Source organism: Cricetulus griseus, chromosome 2 (assembly GCF_003668045.3).
Source record: "Cricetulus griseus strain 17A/GY chromosome 2, alternate assembly CriGri-PICRH-1.0, whole genome shotgun sequence".
In the NCBI taxonomy this organism is placed as follows: Eukaryota; Metazoa; Chordata; class Mammalia; order Rodentia; family Cricetidae; genus Cricetulus; species Cricetulus griseus.
Window position 1 is genome coordinate 454968551 of NC_048595.1, and position 16302 is coordinate 454984852.

Here is a 16302-nt window from a genome sequence, read left to right on the forward strand (position 1 = left end):
CTGTCAGAACTAACATCCGGTTGTGTGACAGATACAAACCTTTGCAAAGTCATGAACCTGACAGACCGCACCTTCCACAAACCGGAAAGCTAAGACTGTCATCACATAACACCCAAGGCTCATAGCAGAGTGTCCTCCACCTTGCTGTAACCATCTCTCTGATGTGCCTATTGATATATTTCCAACTTGCCTGGATTCATAACTTTCTGTAGCCTTTGAAACTATAACACGTCATGAAACCACTTCCATGTTAGACCATGGAATTTGGGGTAACCTAAATCTGTATTCCTGGATCATGGTCAGTCAAAAAGGCTCCAGAATAAAACTATCTCTTATTCTCTTTAGGTGAGAGATGTGCTTTCTGCATTGACAAGGACATTTCAATTCTAAGCACACATGCAACCAAACACAAGTGCTCCCAATTCATAAAATAAATACTATAAGACTAACCCAGTACAGTAATAATAGGTGACTTCAACACATGACTTGAAGCAATTAACAGGTCATTCCAGCAAAAATGAACAAAAAGAACGTTTGGATTAAATTACATCATAAACCAAATGGATTTCACAGACATCTCCACAACATTTCATCCTTGGCCTGATGGCCTAAGTTTGGAGGTAGGGAATGATTCCCACAGTCAGTGTCTTCTGACCTCGTCCATGTATCATTAAATAATCAATTCACCCAAACCCTGAATAATACACATTTCTCTTTACAGCCCTCAGAACTTTCTCTAAAAAAGATGATGACTTAGGACACCAAGAATGTCTAAAGAAACACAAGAAAAGTGAAATAATTCTGTGTATTACACCTGGTCACAACAGAATAAAGGAAGAGCCCCCAGGGGATACTGAGGCATTGGTACTGGTCTCCAGAGAGACAGAAGGATCAGTAATCTCAAACCAATGACTGGCGCATGAATGTGTGAATACTTGCAATGGCCCCATGGCCCAGGGATATGAGATCTGACAGGGCCCAGCCTATGGCTCCTCTGAGGTCTTTTCATCTGAATATGGGCACTCACTTCCTGCAGTAGGGGTGACTAAGTATGGGATTGGTTATACATGTGGCCCTAAGGTAAGATCTCTCAAGTCCCCGAAGGCTGCCAGGCAGGCAAGCACCTGCTTGAGGGAGAAGTTGGTCTTCTCCACCCATTTGAGGGATATAAAATCCCTCAAATCCTGGTTAGGGAACTCTTCCGTTCATGGGGTCGGTACAGTCCTGATGTGAGACCTGCACAGTCCCACGAAGATTGTTAAGCCTGAAGACACCAAGGAAATGCCCCACCAGTTTCCCCAGAGAGGGGAGGTCCATGATGCTGCCTCCTACTGGCTCCAACTGCCAGCACCACCACTCAGTGAGTGCCAAAGAATCAAGACCACCTGATCCCAATGGTATCTGACTCAGCACGGAGGGAAAGGCCAGGCCCTCCCTTCATCCCCTCCATTACTGCAGAGAAATTATAAGATGCTTTTCTCCTCACCGCCAGACTTAAAGGACAAGACGGGCTCCAGTTCAGACATAGAACCTTTTACTGTAGCCTACAATGGGGAACAGCTCCTCACATCAAGAGACTCAAAGCAGCAATACATCAACAAAGGGAACTACTTACCTCAGGGGGCAAAGAAATTAAAAACAGACCAAATCCCCAGCTCCTAGAAGCTGTCTCAGCCCCCCGCTGTGACAGCCTGTGCAATGCCAGACTCACACGGAGAGTCAAGGTCAGCGAGTTGGGGAAACCAACTGGCAGACCAGACAACAGCCAAATGGGCTGCCTTCTGTGAAGACACAGCCCCGTAGTCCCCTCCAGTATCCCCACCCCAGAAGGTGTGTTCACACTCAGTGCTTCCAGAGCTCATTCACAGAAATGAGTCCGAAGAAAGGAAAAGCACAACTGACGAAAAGAGCTACTAAAAACCAGGAGGACTGTCTGGTTACTAGACACAGGAAAACAAATATGGAGATGACCACTCCCGGCCTAGTCCAACAAGCTCAGAAAGTCACCCATCTAGACAAGCTGCCCTGTGAGAATTGTTGCATCGGTATTTGGTGGTTCTGAGGCCTCCAACACTGACCCACAAGGCAGCAAAGCATGTCTCAGGGTGCTGGGAAAAATTCTAGGGAGGGACCCAAGTGCACCTCAGTCTTTTTTTTTTTTTTTTTTTTTTTTTTTTTTTTTTTTTTTTTGGAGAGGGTTTCTCTGTGCAGCCTTGTCTGTCCTGAATCTTGCTCTGTAGACCAGGCTGTAGACCAGGCTGGCCTTGAATTCAGAGATCGCTTGCCTCTGCCTCCTCAGTGCTGGGATTAAAGGTGTGTGCCACCACTGCCGGGCTACCTCTATCCTCTTTTGGCCTGTACACACAGATACACACACAGAGATACACAACACACAGACACACACACACACACACACACACACAGACACACACAGATACACCCACCACACACATACACACAGACACACACACACACAGATACACACACACCACCACCAACATCAACAACAAAGCAGAAGTGAGGGTGTGGCTCAGAAACAGGGCACTTGCCTGATATGCAGGAGGTCCTCCATTCAATCTCCAACACTATAAATAAATACTGAGGCATGGTAGATATGATCAAGAGACACTGTAAGCATTTATGAAATTGCCAAAGAATAACTTAAAATATTAAATAAATCAAGAAAATCTGAAGTTTATGATAATACTTGTTGCTCCAGTACAAGCCTGTGGTCAGGAATGTATCTTTTCCTTTGCCCATGCCCTTTATGAAGTTACACTATCATCAGAGGCTTACAAAGTCTTGCTTCACGTCTAAGCTGCCCCTCACTGTTTCTGACTCTCTCTCACACCTCACAGACTGCATAGAAGATTTCAAGATGCCTATTCATCCCAAGACAAAAACAACACACACTGTAAACTGATTTAAAGTAGTAGTGCTACTTCTGTTAACTCTTGTGGCGGGAACAACTAAGATTTAAAATCCATTGAGTGTGGTGGTGGTACACACCTTTAATACCGAGGCAGAGGCAGGTGGATCTCTGAGCTCAAGACCAGCCTGGTCTACATAGTGAGTTCCAGAAGAGCCAGAGCTGACCTTGCACAAGTAATTCTCCTAGAGCACCCTGCTAAATGCTGGGATTCCAGGGATATGCATGCCACTATATCCAGCTTGGCTTTATTTTTAAAATGAACCATTTCTTAATAGATAACGACACAAAATTTATTATTTCCAGGACAACCGGAGTTACATGGCTAGACAATGCGTGTGTGGTGGTGGTGGGTGATCTGAAACTGGGCACAGTGACACAGTTTATAACCCAGCAGAAAGAGGAGGGTCAACTTTCAATATAAAAGAGCAGCACTGAGCCAGGCATGGTGGCACACACACGTCTGTGATCCCAGCACTCAGGAAGCAGATGCAGGAGGATCTCTGGGTTCATGGCCAGCCTGGTCTACAAAGAGTTTCAGGACAGCCAGAGGTACAGACCCTGTCAGGGAAAACCAATACATACATGTACACGCACACAAGCACACACTCGACCTGCCTTTTCTACACAGTGAGTTTCAGGTCAGCCAAGGCTACAGAGAGAAACCTTGTCTAAAAATTTAAACAAGTAAACAACAATATTTCAAAGTAAGTTAGTCCTTTAGTGAGACCAAACCCCACAGCCCCTATCAGATTCACCAAAAATTCTACAGTACAACTTCAAAATATCTCTAGACTCTTAACAGTTTTAGATACTTTTAATAACTTTTTTCTATCTGCTAGATATGAAGTTTTACAAAAATCAACCAGTACTTTGAGTATAGGCAATTAGATTTTTTTAATATTTATTTATTTATTATGTATACAGTATTCTGTCTGCATGTACCCCTGCAGACCAGATCTCATTACAGATGGTTATGAGCCACCATGTGATTGCTGGGAATTGAACTCAGGACCTCTGGAAGAGCAGCCAGTGCTCTTAACCTCTGAGCCATCTCTTCAGCCCGGCAAGAAGATTTTTAAGTTCAAGATCATCCCTAGCTATATTCAAATGGCTTAAAGCCAGCCTGGACTAGAGACTATGCCTCAAAAAAAAAAAAAAAATGCTAGAGAGATGACTCAGCAGTTAAGAGCACTCGAGGCCCTCTTCTGACCTCTATAGGTACTAGGTGTACACATGGTGCACAGATACACATGCAGGCACAACACTAATGCACATAAAATAACATGAAAACTAAGAGAGGTGTGGTGGCACATGCCCATAATCCTAGCACTCAGGAAACAAAGGCAGGTAGACATTGCAAGTTCCAAGCCAACGATGACTACACAGTGAGACCCTGTCTTCATTAATAACAGCAATGATGATAACAATAATATAAAATAGCCACTCTATTTATCTTGCATATAAGCTGTGAGTTAGCAGCTATAGAACACTTGTAATTATGCTCCATCAGTCAACTAGTGCTTCATAACGACCATCATTAAAGTGTAAAACTGTGTCCCTTCAAATACTCAAAGGATTCTACTTTCCTTTGACATGAATATATATAAAAACAATAGGGCAAAGGAATATTGTCGCAAGTTCAGACCAGCCTGGGCTACATTGTAAGAACATTCTAGCCTAAGCTACACAACAACAACCAACCAGAGACATCACCCTGATAACTAAACGTGTAGTTTAAAGTTTGAAGTTTCTTCTGAGGCTTTTTTATTTTGGGGTTTTTTTCAAGACAGGGTTTCTCTGTGGCTTTGGAGACTGTCCTGGAACTCACTCTGTAGACCAGGCTGGTCTCAAACTCACAAAGGTCTGCCTGTCTCTGGCTCCCAAGTGCTGGGATTAAAGGCATGGGCCACCACTACCCGGCCCTCTTCTGGGACTTTTAATTGGGCTGTAAAAGTCATGATTCTAAAGGAAAAGACTTATAAGATAAAAGATGTGGAAATCTAATAATGCTGACCAGGTGAAGACGGCACAAAAAGGGTTAAAGAACAGCTAACCTACAAAGAAGCTAAAATTAAAAAATGGAAAATGTAGTGTGGTAGTTGGATCTCTCGCTATAGGAAGACATAACACATCTTCAACAAATGTTGCTGGCATTACTGAATGTCTACATGTACAACAATGCAAATAGATCTGTATCTATCGCCACGCACAAAACTCAAGTCCAAAGGGATCAAAGACCAACCACACTGAACCTCATAGAAGAGAAAGTGAGAAGCAGCCTTGAAGGCATTGGTACAGGAGACTGCTTCCTGAACATTACACCTGTAGCACAGACACTGAGATCTACAATTAATAAATGGGATCTCCTCAAACTTCTGTAAGGCAAAGAACACAGTCAATAAGACAAAACAGCAGCCTACAGAATGGGGAAAGAACTTCACCAACCCCACATCCGACAGAGGGCTGATCTCCAAAATATACGAAGAACTCAAAAAACTCTAATCAAAAGACTAAATAATGCAATAAAAAATGGGGTGCAGATCTAAACAGAAGTCTCAACAGAGGAATCTCCAATGGCAGAAAGACACTTAAGGAAATGCTCAACATCCTTAGTCATCAGGGAAATGCAAATCAAAACAACTCTGAGATACCATCTTACACCTGTCAGAATGGCTAAAATCAAACGCACCAGAGTTTATGCTGGAGAGGATGTAGAGAAAGGGGAACACTCCTCCATTGCTGGTGTGAGTGCAAACTTGTGTGGCCACTTTGGAAATCAGTATGGCAGTTTCTCAGAAAATTGGTAATCAGTCTACCTTAAGATCCAGCAATACCACTCTTGGGCATATACCCAAAGGATGCACATTCATACCACAAGGACATCTGTTCAACTATGTTCATAGCAGCATTTGTAATAGCCAGAACCTGGAAGCAACCTAGATGCCCCTCAACCAAAGAATGGATAAGGAAAATATGGTACATTTACACAATGGAGTACTACTCATGGGTAAAAAATAGTATCTTGAAATTTGCAGGCAAATGAACAGATCTAGAAAATGCCATCCTGAGTGAGAAAGCCCAGACCCAGAAAGACAAACATGGTATGTACTCACTCACAAGTGGAAATTAGACATAAAGCAAAGGACAACCAGGTTACCTATAGCCCACAACCCCAGAGAACCTAGGTAACAAAGAGGACCCTGAGACAGACAGACATGGATCCGCCTAGGAAGGGGAAAAAGACAAGAGCTCCTGAGTAAATTGGGAGCATGGGGTATAGGAGGGGGTAGAAGGGGAGAGAGGAGGAGGGAACAGGAGTGGGGAAAAATGTATAACTCAATAAAAACAAACAAAACAGCTAACCTACTTCCTAGTATAGTTTTTACTGAAACAGTAGCACAAGTTAACTGGGTAATATAAAAACTCTTAATATACATGTTAAGTGTATTATTTCCTTAATTCCGTTCTTATAACTTCTAAAAATCTGAATTAGAAGGAACAAAGAGAAAAAATAGCTAAAGGAAATGAAGGGCTAACTCACAAATATAAGTATTATTTCCCCATATATTAGCTAATATCCAAATTCATATAGCTAGAGTCAAATACCCTTCTGCAACAACATAGACTAAAGCCTTAGAAAGTACAGTGAGGGGACAGTGGGTATGGGCACTTGCTGCCAGGCCTGAGGGCCTGAGTTAGACCCCTGGAATCTAAGGGGCTGACTCCCATGAGCTGTTCTCTGACCACCACACAGGTACCACATGCAAATAAAAAACAAAAAAACAAGCATTTTTAAAAAGCAGAATGAAAGTAGTAATACAATTCTAACACAAATGCAAGTCTGTGTAAATCCCTGTATAAGTATGTGTTGATTTTGAATAGCAAGAGGATACACGCCAGGAGAACGAGGAGCACAACAAAGGATAAAATGAGTAAGCGGAGATGCTACCAAGCAACCTTTTGTTTACCTTTCATAACATGAAGACAAACAAAACTTAGTAAAAAGCTATTTCTGTCCTATTCAACGCATATTCTTTCATCTGTGATGTATTTTATGAATCCTGGAAGATGGAGGTAACTTTTTAAGGTTAAATAACCCCTACTGATGGTCACCTCAGCTATTTAAAATACTTGTCTTTCTTTTCTGTTCTTTTAAGTTTATTCATACTTCTTATTCATAAGTGAATTTCAAAGCAATCTAAACTGACTCCCAGTAATTTTAACCTATATTCAATCCATGGTTCCATGAAGTTAGCTGACAAATCTTTTTTGCCCCACATGATTGTGAAAATCAAAGAACTTAGATGTAAGATGCAACTTGTAAACTCAAACCACTGTAACTTTTTTTGGGGGGATGGGGTGGGGAAGGAAACTTTGTCCTAATATGTAGTCTAGGCTAGCCTGGAGCTCACTAGTAAACTAGGCTGACCTCAAACTGTTGCCTGTGTCTGCCTCCCGGCAAAACACTTCAACTTTTAAGGCATTCTTTTATCTTGAGTCAATAGGCAGAGAAGAGACTCACATATGGTTTCTGTTCTCTCTCTACTAGAAGGTAGCAGCTAGTCACGGTAGTACAATTCTGTTATCCCGGATCAGGCCAGTTCAAAACCCGTCTGCCAGCCTGGATGGAATACATGGCAGGATCCCATCTCAAAAGACCAATAAATAAAATGAAATAAAATACAATAAATATTGGAGGCAGAATTCGGACAAATTCCCACATAGGACAAATAATCTGAAAAATTATGACATGCACTTGGAAGTTTCAAAAAAGTAGTTAGGAAAAGTATTTACTGCAAGTATTTGTGATAAGTATTTCAACTGTAGTCCAAATACATACTGATAACCAGAAAGGCAACTTCAGTACAATAGAAAGCTATTAGGGGGCATGGCTACTGAAAACACTGTAAGGTGTGTGTGTGTGTGTGTGTGTGTGTGTGTGTGTGTGTGTGTGTGTGTGTGTGTGTGTGTGTGTATGCATGTGCGCACACACCCCGGAGCTGAAGTTACAGGTGGTTTTAACTCACCTGATGTGGACCATGGGAACTGAACTCAGGTCCTCTGGTAAAATTGGAAGTGCTCTTAACCCCTGACAATCTCTCCAGCAGCTTCAGACAAAACAACTTTTATATTCTATTAATTTTTAAAAACAAATAACTTCTACACTATAATTTACTTCATAATTTACCTTGTGTACTTAAGTTCTGTGTTTCAATTAAACTTTCTAGGGACTGAAGTTAAGTTTTAAATTGGCAGGCTTCTGGAAGTCCACACTAGTAAAAAATAAGAAAGCCTATTCTTGGATGCTACTTTCTAACCTGGACAAACTCAATTTCCCTTCACTGGCTCTAGACCAAAAGTCCTGAGTTCAGTATGCTCTTTCTTTCCTTTGGTCACTTAGACATTGATTTGTGAGGGCCCACATGTATAACATTGTGTACATCTGCACCACCAACACCCAGCACTTTTTCCAGTATTTTTATAAAACACTTATTTTCATTTTCCTTTCCGGCCACCCAGATGGTAGAACAACTGGCCGCAGGCATTTTTCATGAAGTCTAAAACTTAATAAATATTACCTTAAATTAAAGCTCTTCAAAAACAGCTAACCACTCTTAACTAGAGACCAGACAGAAACTGCTAAGACACACAAGGAAGCTGTTACTACTTAGCTTGTGAGCACTTAACATCTCATAACTATGCATAGCATCAACTCACTTTGCTATGTTAGAACAGTATTTTTTTGTTTTTGTTTGGGGGGGGGTTCAAGACAGGGTTTCTCTGTGGCCTTGGAGGCTGTCCTGGAACTAGCTCTTGTAGACCAGGCTGGTCTCAAACTCACAGAGATCCACCTGCCTCTGCCTCCGGAGTACTGGGATTAAAGGCGTGCCACCACCGCCCAGCCTTAGAACAATGTTTTTGTAATAGGCTTATGAAAATCATCTGAAATGGTACACTTAAACACTGAACAAAGACTCCCACAAAGCACTCAATAAATTAGATTATCCTGAAACTCACTATGTAGACCAGGCTGGCCTCCAACTCAGAAATCTCCCTTTCTCTGCCTCCTGATGGGATTAGAGGGGTGTGCCACCATCTCCTGGCTAATAATCAATACTTTTTATGTTCAAGGTTAGAAATACTCTGATAATGTAGACAACATTGTAACACCAATTTATTGATTTTCACTATCAAATGAACACTAGAAAAGATGTGCACTTTAAATAAAAAACAAATACAACATAAGAGAGGCAGAGACAATGGATCTGTGAGTTCAAGGCCATCCTGGTCTACATTGTGAAATCCAGGTCAGCCAGGGCTACATAAGACATAAGACTACCGTGTGTGTGTGTGTGTGTGTGTGTGTGTGTGTGTGTGTGTGTGTGTGTGTGTGTGTGTGTGTGTGTGTGTGTGTGCGCGCGAGAGAGAGAGAGAGAGAGAGAGAGAGAGAGAGAGAGAGAGAGAGAGAGAGAGAGAGAGAGAGAAGTTAGGGCATATTCTGTATATTTATGCAGGGTCTCACTATAACAAAGACTGACCTCTAATCATGCTGTGGCTAGCTGGCCACCTCAGCCTCCTAAGCATTGGGATTACAGGCATGAGCCACCACAGCATTTTTAATCACTTTACAATCACTGCATGACCAAAAAACATGAACTATTCAAAAACCAGTTTATAAAGGAAATTTACTTCCTGCCACTGCCATATCTGGAAACCATCAAGAGACAAATTAACATCACTACTATGATACTTTCACTATTGCTTTTAAAGAGCCATTGTCTGCTAAGGAAACAAATTATGCATGCATGAGTGTATAACAAGAATGTTTTCAAATGCTGTACGAAGCAACTTTATATTCTCCTGGAGAAATGGGGCGGGCGGGGGGGGGGGGTAAAGCAATATTTAGAGTGTTCATAAGCCGCTTTACCAAGATTAGAACTAAGTAGGGATTGGGAAAAACGTATCTACAAGGAATTATAATCCTCAAAATAGCAGGTGCAGAAAATAATAAAGCTGGGGTTAAGCAAAAAACCTAGGGACTGAAGCATCTTATTACACTTGAGAACTACATTGTCTTTAACATAGCATGACCACATTCTGTCTGTATAAAAGTTCTCAGTGTTCAGTGTGCTTCCTGCTGTACTTTCATTTGTTCTGACCAGCAAACCGTGCAGAAAATTATCATTGCTGTTACTATCATAGCTATTGTTATTATTATCATTGTTATTATTGTTAGCGATAGTGACGGTGCTGACTGAACAGGGCCTCACACACTCCAAGCAGGCAACCTACAGACCCTACAGGTAGACAAAAAATGCAAGGTTCTGACTGTTCATGATTTGTCAGGGAAAATAAAAGTGACAAAGAACTTAAATCTAGGCCTTCTCAGTTACAATTCAAGGTCTTTTTTCTTCTACTTCATAAAGCTATTCCTAAATAAAGGACAAATTAGCATCTCACAGCAAGAAACCTGACAAATCACTAAGGCAGACAACTGTAACTCATGTACCTTCTTACTAAGCTTTTACTTCTTCATTTGAACAATGAAGGGTGTGGATGAGAAAACATGAATTCACTTATAGTTCTAACACGAACTCTCCAAATGCACCTGCACATAACACAGGATACATTAGCAATATATTCCCAATCAGAAAGACAGTTCTGAAGCAACCTACTGCAAGTATAAGGGAAGTTCTACCTAACTGATGCTACTCCAATGTCCTTAAGCATCGTATTTGCTGGTGTAGCTTAGACTTCCTATGACAGACAGAAGTGACTAACCTTACTAACCATTCTCTTTTCAGATTGAAGTTAATGCACTTCCTGAAAACTGCAGGGAAGCCTATAATCTGAAGTACTGGGGGGGGGGCCTTGGGGGTTGTGTCTGGTTCCAAGCACTCACATCTGCTGGCTCACAGCCACCAGAGACCCCAGCACCTCTGCCTTCTGGAGACACCTGGCACTCCTGTACATGCCTGCACAGACACATAATTGAAAACAAGCCTTTAAGGGGCTGGAGAGGTGGCTTAGTGACTAAGAGCACTGGCTGCTCTTCCAGAGGACCCTTGTTCAGTTCCCAGCACCCACATGGCAGCTCACACCTATCTGTAACTCCAGTTCCAGGGCTTCTGACACCCTCCACACTGACATACATGCAGGCAAAACACCAATGCACATGAAATAAAAACAAATTAAATATCTAAAGAGTAACATTTAAAAAGGGAGGCACACGCCTTTAATCCCAGCACTCAGGAGGCAGAAGCAGGCGGATATCTGTGAGTTTGAGACCAGCCTGGTCTACAAGAGCGAGTTCCAGGACAGCCTCCAAAGCCACAGAGAAACCCTGTCTCGAAAAACCAAAAATAAATTTAAAAAAAAAAAAAAAAAAGGAAGGTGGTGGAAAGGGGGCTGATATGTAACTCAGTTGAGTGCTTGCAAAAATCAATTAATTAATTAATTAAAAGGTATAGTACATAAGAGGATCCTTCAAGGACATTCTGAATTATGCTGTCAATTGGAAACCAGCCTGAGAAAGACCCTGTCTCAAAAAAAAAAAAAAAAAAAATTTTAAGAAAAAGTAACCGTGGGATGTGGTGGTGCACACCTTTAATCCCAGCACTTGGGAGGCCAGAGGTAGGTGATTTCTGTGTTCACAGCCAGCCAGGTCTACAAAGCAGCCAGGGCTACACAGAGAAAGCCTGTCTTGAAAATCAGAAACAGAAAGAAAAATTTAACTACTAATCAGTTAAAGAAAAACCTCATACTTTAAAAAAAATATATTCCTTTTCAAATATCCCAACTGACTACTGTCTCTCCACCCCACTTCAGAAACTGTCAGTCACTTTAACCTCTATGGGGAAAGTAAGGCGTCACGATGGCTCTCAGGCTGCCCTAGAACTCACCACGTAGGCTAAACTTCTTTGGTAGATGTGTTTTTGTGTGCATATGCACAGGGGTGCACGTGTGTAGGTGTGTGTAGGGGTGTGTGTGTGTGTGTGTGTGTGTGTGTAGCAGTGGCAGATGTGTGCATGTGTAATGCATGTTTGGAGGCTACTGGCCAACACCATCGATTGCCCTCCACTGTATCTTTTTGAGGCAGGGCCTCTCATGGAACCTGAAGCCTGTCAATCTGGCTGGCTGGGTGGCCAGGCAGCCCCAGGGACTCTCCTGGCCTCTGCTTCCCCAGTGGGAGAATTGGTCCTCATGTTTTTCCCTTTAATGATAGTCACATTGCTAACCCAACTTTGAGCTGATGCTCCTACTTGCACCTCCTGAATGCTGGGTGTGCAGACACTGTAGCTGTGGACTGTCAAGCCTGGTTCATTTGATGCTGGGGTCAGAACCCATGCTTCCAACATGGTAGGCAGGCCCTCTACTACCCAAGCCATCGCCCAGCAACATTGTAATTTTGATAAAATCATCTCTCTCAGTTTACTCCTCTTTTCCATATAAAGTTCAGCCATTATTCTTTCCTGGATATTAGAGAACCAGTAGCAAAGGGTCGACAGCGGCGGCCGGGCGGCAGCGACCTTTAACCCCAGCGCTTGGAAGGCAGAGGCAGGCTGATCTCTTGTAAATTCAAGGCCAGTTTGGTCTACAGAGTTCTGGGCCAGCCAAAGCTACACAGAGAAACTCTGTCTTAGAAGAAACAAAAAAACCAATACCAAGACTACAAACCATTTTCAGCCACTGAGCTCTTTCACTATAGCTCTCTTAACTCCTCCTCAAACACACCCAGATTCCCACTGCTTTCAGCTCTGCTTAGTCCATCAACTGTGTTAATGACTTTAAAGTACAGATACTGTAGGAAACTGAGAAGGGCTTTCAACTTTCAATTCTGATAACCCTTCTACAAATACACTTAACCCTTTGGTTTCCTTTCTCCAAAACAGAACACCTAGTCACAGTTAAAGCCTGTCCTGAGTCGAGCTGTTTTGTACAGCCTTGGGAATTTGATGAGTACGTCTGTCAAGCATCAAGTATTCTTTAGACAAGCCTTTCTTTCTCCCTCTATAAAGTCTGGGAGAAGCTTTTCGTATTTTTATCTATTTTCGCTTGCAGCCCAAATGAAAGCCCTCTCAAAAGGTTCACAGTAGGCAGTCAAGGTGGCTCAGACTGTAAAGGTACTTGCCACCAAAACAAGAGCCTGAATTGGAGCACTGGGACTCACATAGTGGAAGGAACCAACTCTAGGAAGTCTCCTGTGACCTCTGCGCCCACACCCGTAAACAAATGTCATTAAGATTTTAAATGTTACAGCGAAATGTTCTTTAAGAGTAACATAATCTTACATCGGCGATGCTAACGCATTGTGCTTTTACACCACTTGGCACCAACACAGTACATACTGCCAGTTGTGTGAGTTACCCTCCGGGAGGGCCTTTGTGTAAAGACGGGTGAAACTGAGAAAGACCAGTGCCCATCATTTTAACGGCCTTCTCAGGCATATGCTTTTAGTGAATAAAACAGATGACTTACTCCAATAGTTGGTCTTCCTTTAATAACGGACTCAGGCCATGTTAAAATAAGAAGAAACACATGACTGGGAATGCGGGCTCGTCTCAACCACAGAAACTAGTGACAATCCCAGAGCGTCACCGACCGCGGGTTTGCAACACTCCTCACCCCAGTCCACGGGGGCGGGGTGGGGGTGGGGGTGTCCGGCGGAAACTACCTCCCTCCAACCGCACCGCCAACGACCCTCCCTGCCACCACTGAACAGCTGTCAGCTGGGCTCCGGTGACCTCTTTGTACAAAACCGTTTTACTCAACGCTTTGGATCCCGGAGGATGCGTCATCCCCACATTACTCCTCAGAGAAAATCAGACCTAAGGTTCCAACCGGAACGGGCACCGACCGAGACCCGGTCGCCAGCGGCGCGGCAGGGCAGGTCGATCGCACCGGCTCCGCCGCTGCTCTTCCGCTCTCACGCACCTCTCCCGGGACCACCGCGCCTGCTCACGCCCCGGCCCGCACCGGCATCGGCGCACGCGGCCCGGCCCGGCCCAGCCCAGCCCAGCGCGCCCGGCACCGGGAGCGCGCGGCGGGGACGGCGGGGACGGAGACAGAGGGGACGGAGACGGGGACAGAGGGGACTGAGGGGACGGCGACAGAGGGGACTGAGGAGACGGGGACAGAGGGGACGGAGACGGGGATAGAGGAGACGGAGACGGCGACAGAGGGGACTGAGGGGACGGAGACGGGGACGGAGGGGACGGCGACAGGGACAGAGGGGACTGAGGGGACGGCGACAGAGGGGACGGAGACGGGGACGGAGGGGACGGGGACTGAGGAGACGGGGACGGAGACGGGGACTGAGGGGATGGAGGGGACGGGGACTGAGGGAACGGGGACTGAGGAGACGGGGACGGAGACGGGGACTGAGGGGATGGAGGGGACGGGGACCGAGGGGATGGAGACGGGGACGGAGACGAGGACGGGGACTGAGGGGACGGGGACTGAGGAGACGGGGACGGGGACTGAGGAGACGGGGACAGGGACGGGGACTGAGGAGACGGGGACGGGGACGCGCCCCCGCGAAGCCGTGCGTCCCGGTGCGCCGGCGCCCCCCATGTTCGGTAAGCCTCGGCCGGGGCGCTCGCGCTGGCTGCCGCAGCCCCACCTGCGCCGCGCCCCGTCAGGGTGCCGGGTGGGGCGGCCACCAACGGCCTGTCACGGGCGGGCTGGCGGGCGGGCGCGAGCGGGCCGGGGCGGAGCGGAGCGGGGCGGAGGGGAGGGAGAGGAGGGGAGGCGGGCCGGCGGGCGGGCGGCGGGCGGCGGAGGCGCAAGCCCTACCTGGCTCCGGGGAGGAGACGGCGCGTGGGGCTGAGGGTCTCCTCCCGGCTGGCCGGCTGGCTGGCTGGCCCGGCCGGCGCGGCCCGGGCGGACGGGAAACCGCGCCCTCCTTCCTCCCTCGGCTCGCCACGCCCCCCTGGCCCGCACGGACCCGAGGCTCGGCGGGCGGGCGCGCGCGCGGGATCAGCCCCTGAGCGAGGGCCTCCGGGTGGCCGCCGCCGCCGCCTCGGTCGCCGCCGCAACAGCTCCTGACGCCGCCGCCGCCGCCGGGGCCGGGCTTGACAACATCTCCGGTCTGCTCGGTCTCTCGCCACAGCCTCCCTGCTCCCGGACAGCGTTCCCGGCGATTGGCTGCGGCGCGAGCACGTGACCGCGCCGCACACGTGACTCCCGCGGGCACGGGACGGGCGGCGTGACCGCCGTGCCCCGCCCCCGGCGCGCCCGTCCGCTGGCTCCCGGGAGGAGCGGAGCTGAGCGTGAGCGGAAGGCCGCCCGGCGTCGGTGCGCGTTTGCCGGCGGCCGTGGTGGAGCGCGTTGGCGTCCGAGCCGCAGTGCGCGCGCACGGGGCCGCGGCCCGGCCAGGCGCACCCAGTGCCCGGAGCGCCGTGATGAGCACCGGCTGCCCGGTTCTAGCCACACGGCCGATCCGTGGCCGTGGTGAGGTGTGGACATATTTGTCCGCCGGTGACCGTGCGTCTCGTGGGGTGCCTGTCACCGTCTCACGAGCTGCTGTGCGCAGACTTCCTCTGCAGGCTCTATCTGCCGCGTTAGCCGGGTTAGCCCGCAACCGTGCTGCCGGAACCACCCAAGTTGCAGCTCCAGGAAACCGGTTCCTCGTTGTTAAACGGTGGCCTCCTCCGGTATCCGCTAGTACCCCGACGGCAGGCTTAAGACTGTCACAGTAAGCTGAATATTCTGACATTTGACTTTTGCACTTGACAGGACAAAAGCCTGCATTAAAAATTAGGATCTTCTTCCCTAGGTAACTCTGACACACACACACAGACACACACACACACACACACACACACACTCAGTATGAACAGTACGAGAGCACTTGGCTGCTATCGGATTTAACATTTAGGGCATGGGTGACAACAGGGCTCTATGGTGGAGGGAAAATAGTCTAGGAACATCGTAGACAACTCTGTATGTGTACTGGGGACTGAACCTAGGACCGTGGGCCTGCCAAGCGAGCACTCTACACTGCTATATGCAGGGCTGTTTCCAGCAAAAAACTAAGGTCTAACTTAAGCCCCTAAATCGTAATTACAACCAGTGGGTCTGTCTTACAGGCAGGGCTGGAGAGATCGCTTAGCGGTTAAAGGATCTCTTATTTTGAAGCACACGGGTTTAGTTGTCCCCAGCACCCACGTGACCACCCTAAACCATTTGCAACTTCAGTTCCAGGGTATCCTTCTAGCTCTGGTGAGTACCAGGCACACAGACAAAACACTCATGCACGTAAGATAAAATAAAGGGTTTGGGTTTGTGTGTGTGTGTGTCGTGTCCCCCATCCCAGAGTCTCACTAAGCAGCTGTCTAAGCTGGACCTGGCTGACCTCAAACGTAAAG

General features: G+C 46.6%; 1 protein-coding gene across 3 annotated transcripts in view; it reads right to left on the reverse strand.

The window, feature by feature from the left end:
* Positions 1 to 14866, reverse strand: part of Ankrd12 (ankyrin repeat domain 12) — an 89859-nt gene extending 74993 nt beyond the window's left edge. For 2 of the 3 annotated variants that reach the window (XM_027397772.2, XM_027397771.2), the window contains exon 1: positions 14729 to 14866. The gene's annotated coding sequence lies outside the window, so the exon portion shown is untranslated. Of the gene's footprint in view, positions 1 to 13411; positions 13437 to 14728 lie in introns of those variants that run through there. The other variant, XM_035441172.1, reaches the window with a different exon arrangement.
* Positions 14867 to 16302: the final 1436 nt, after the last annotated feature.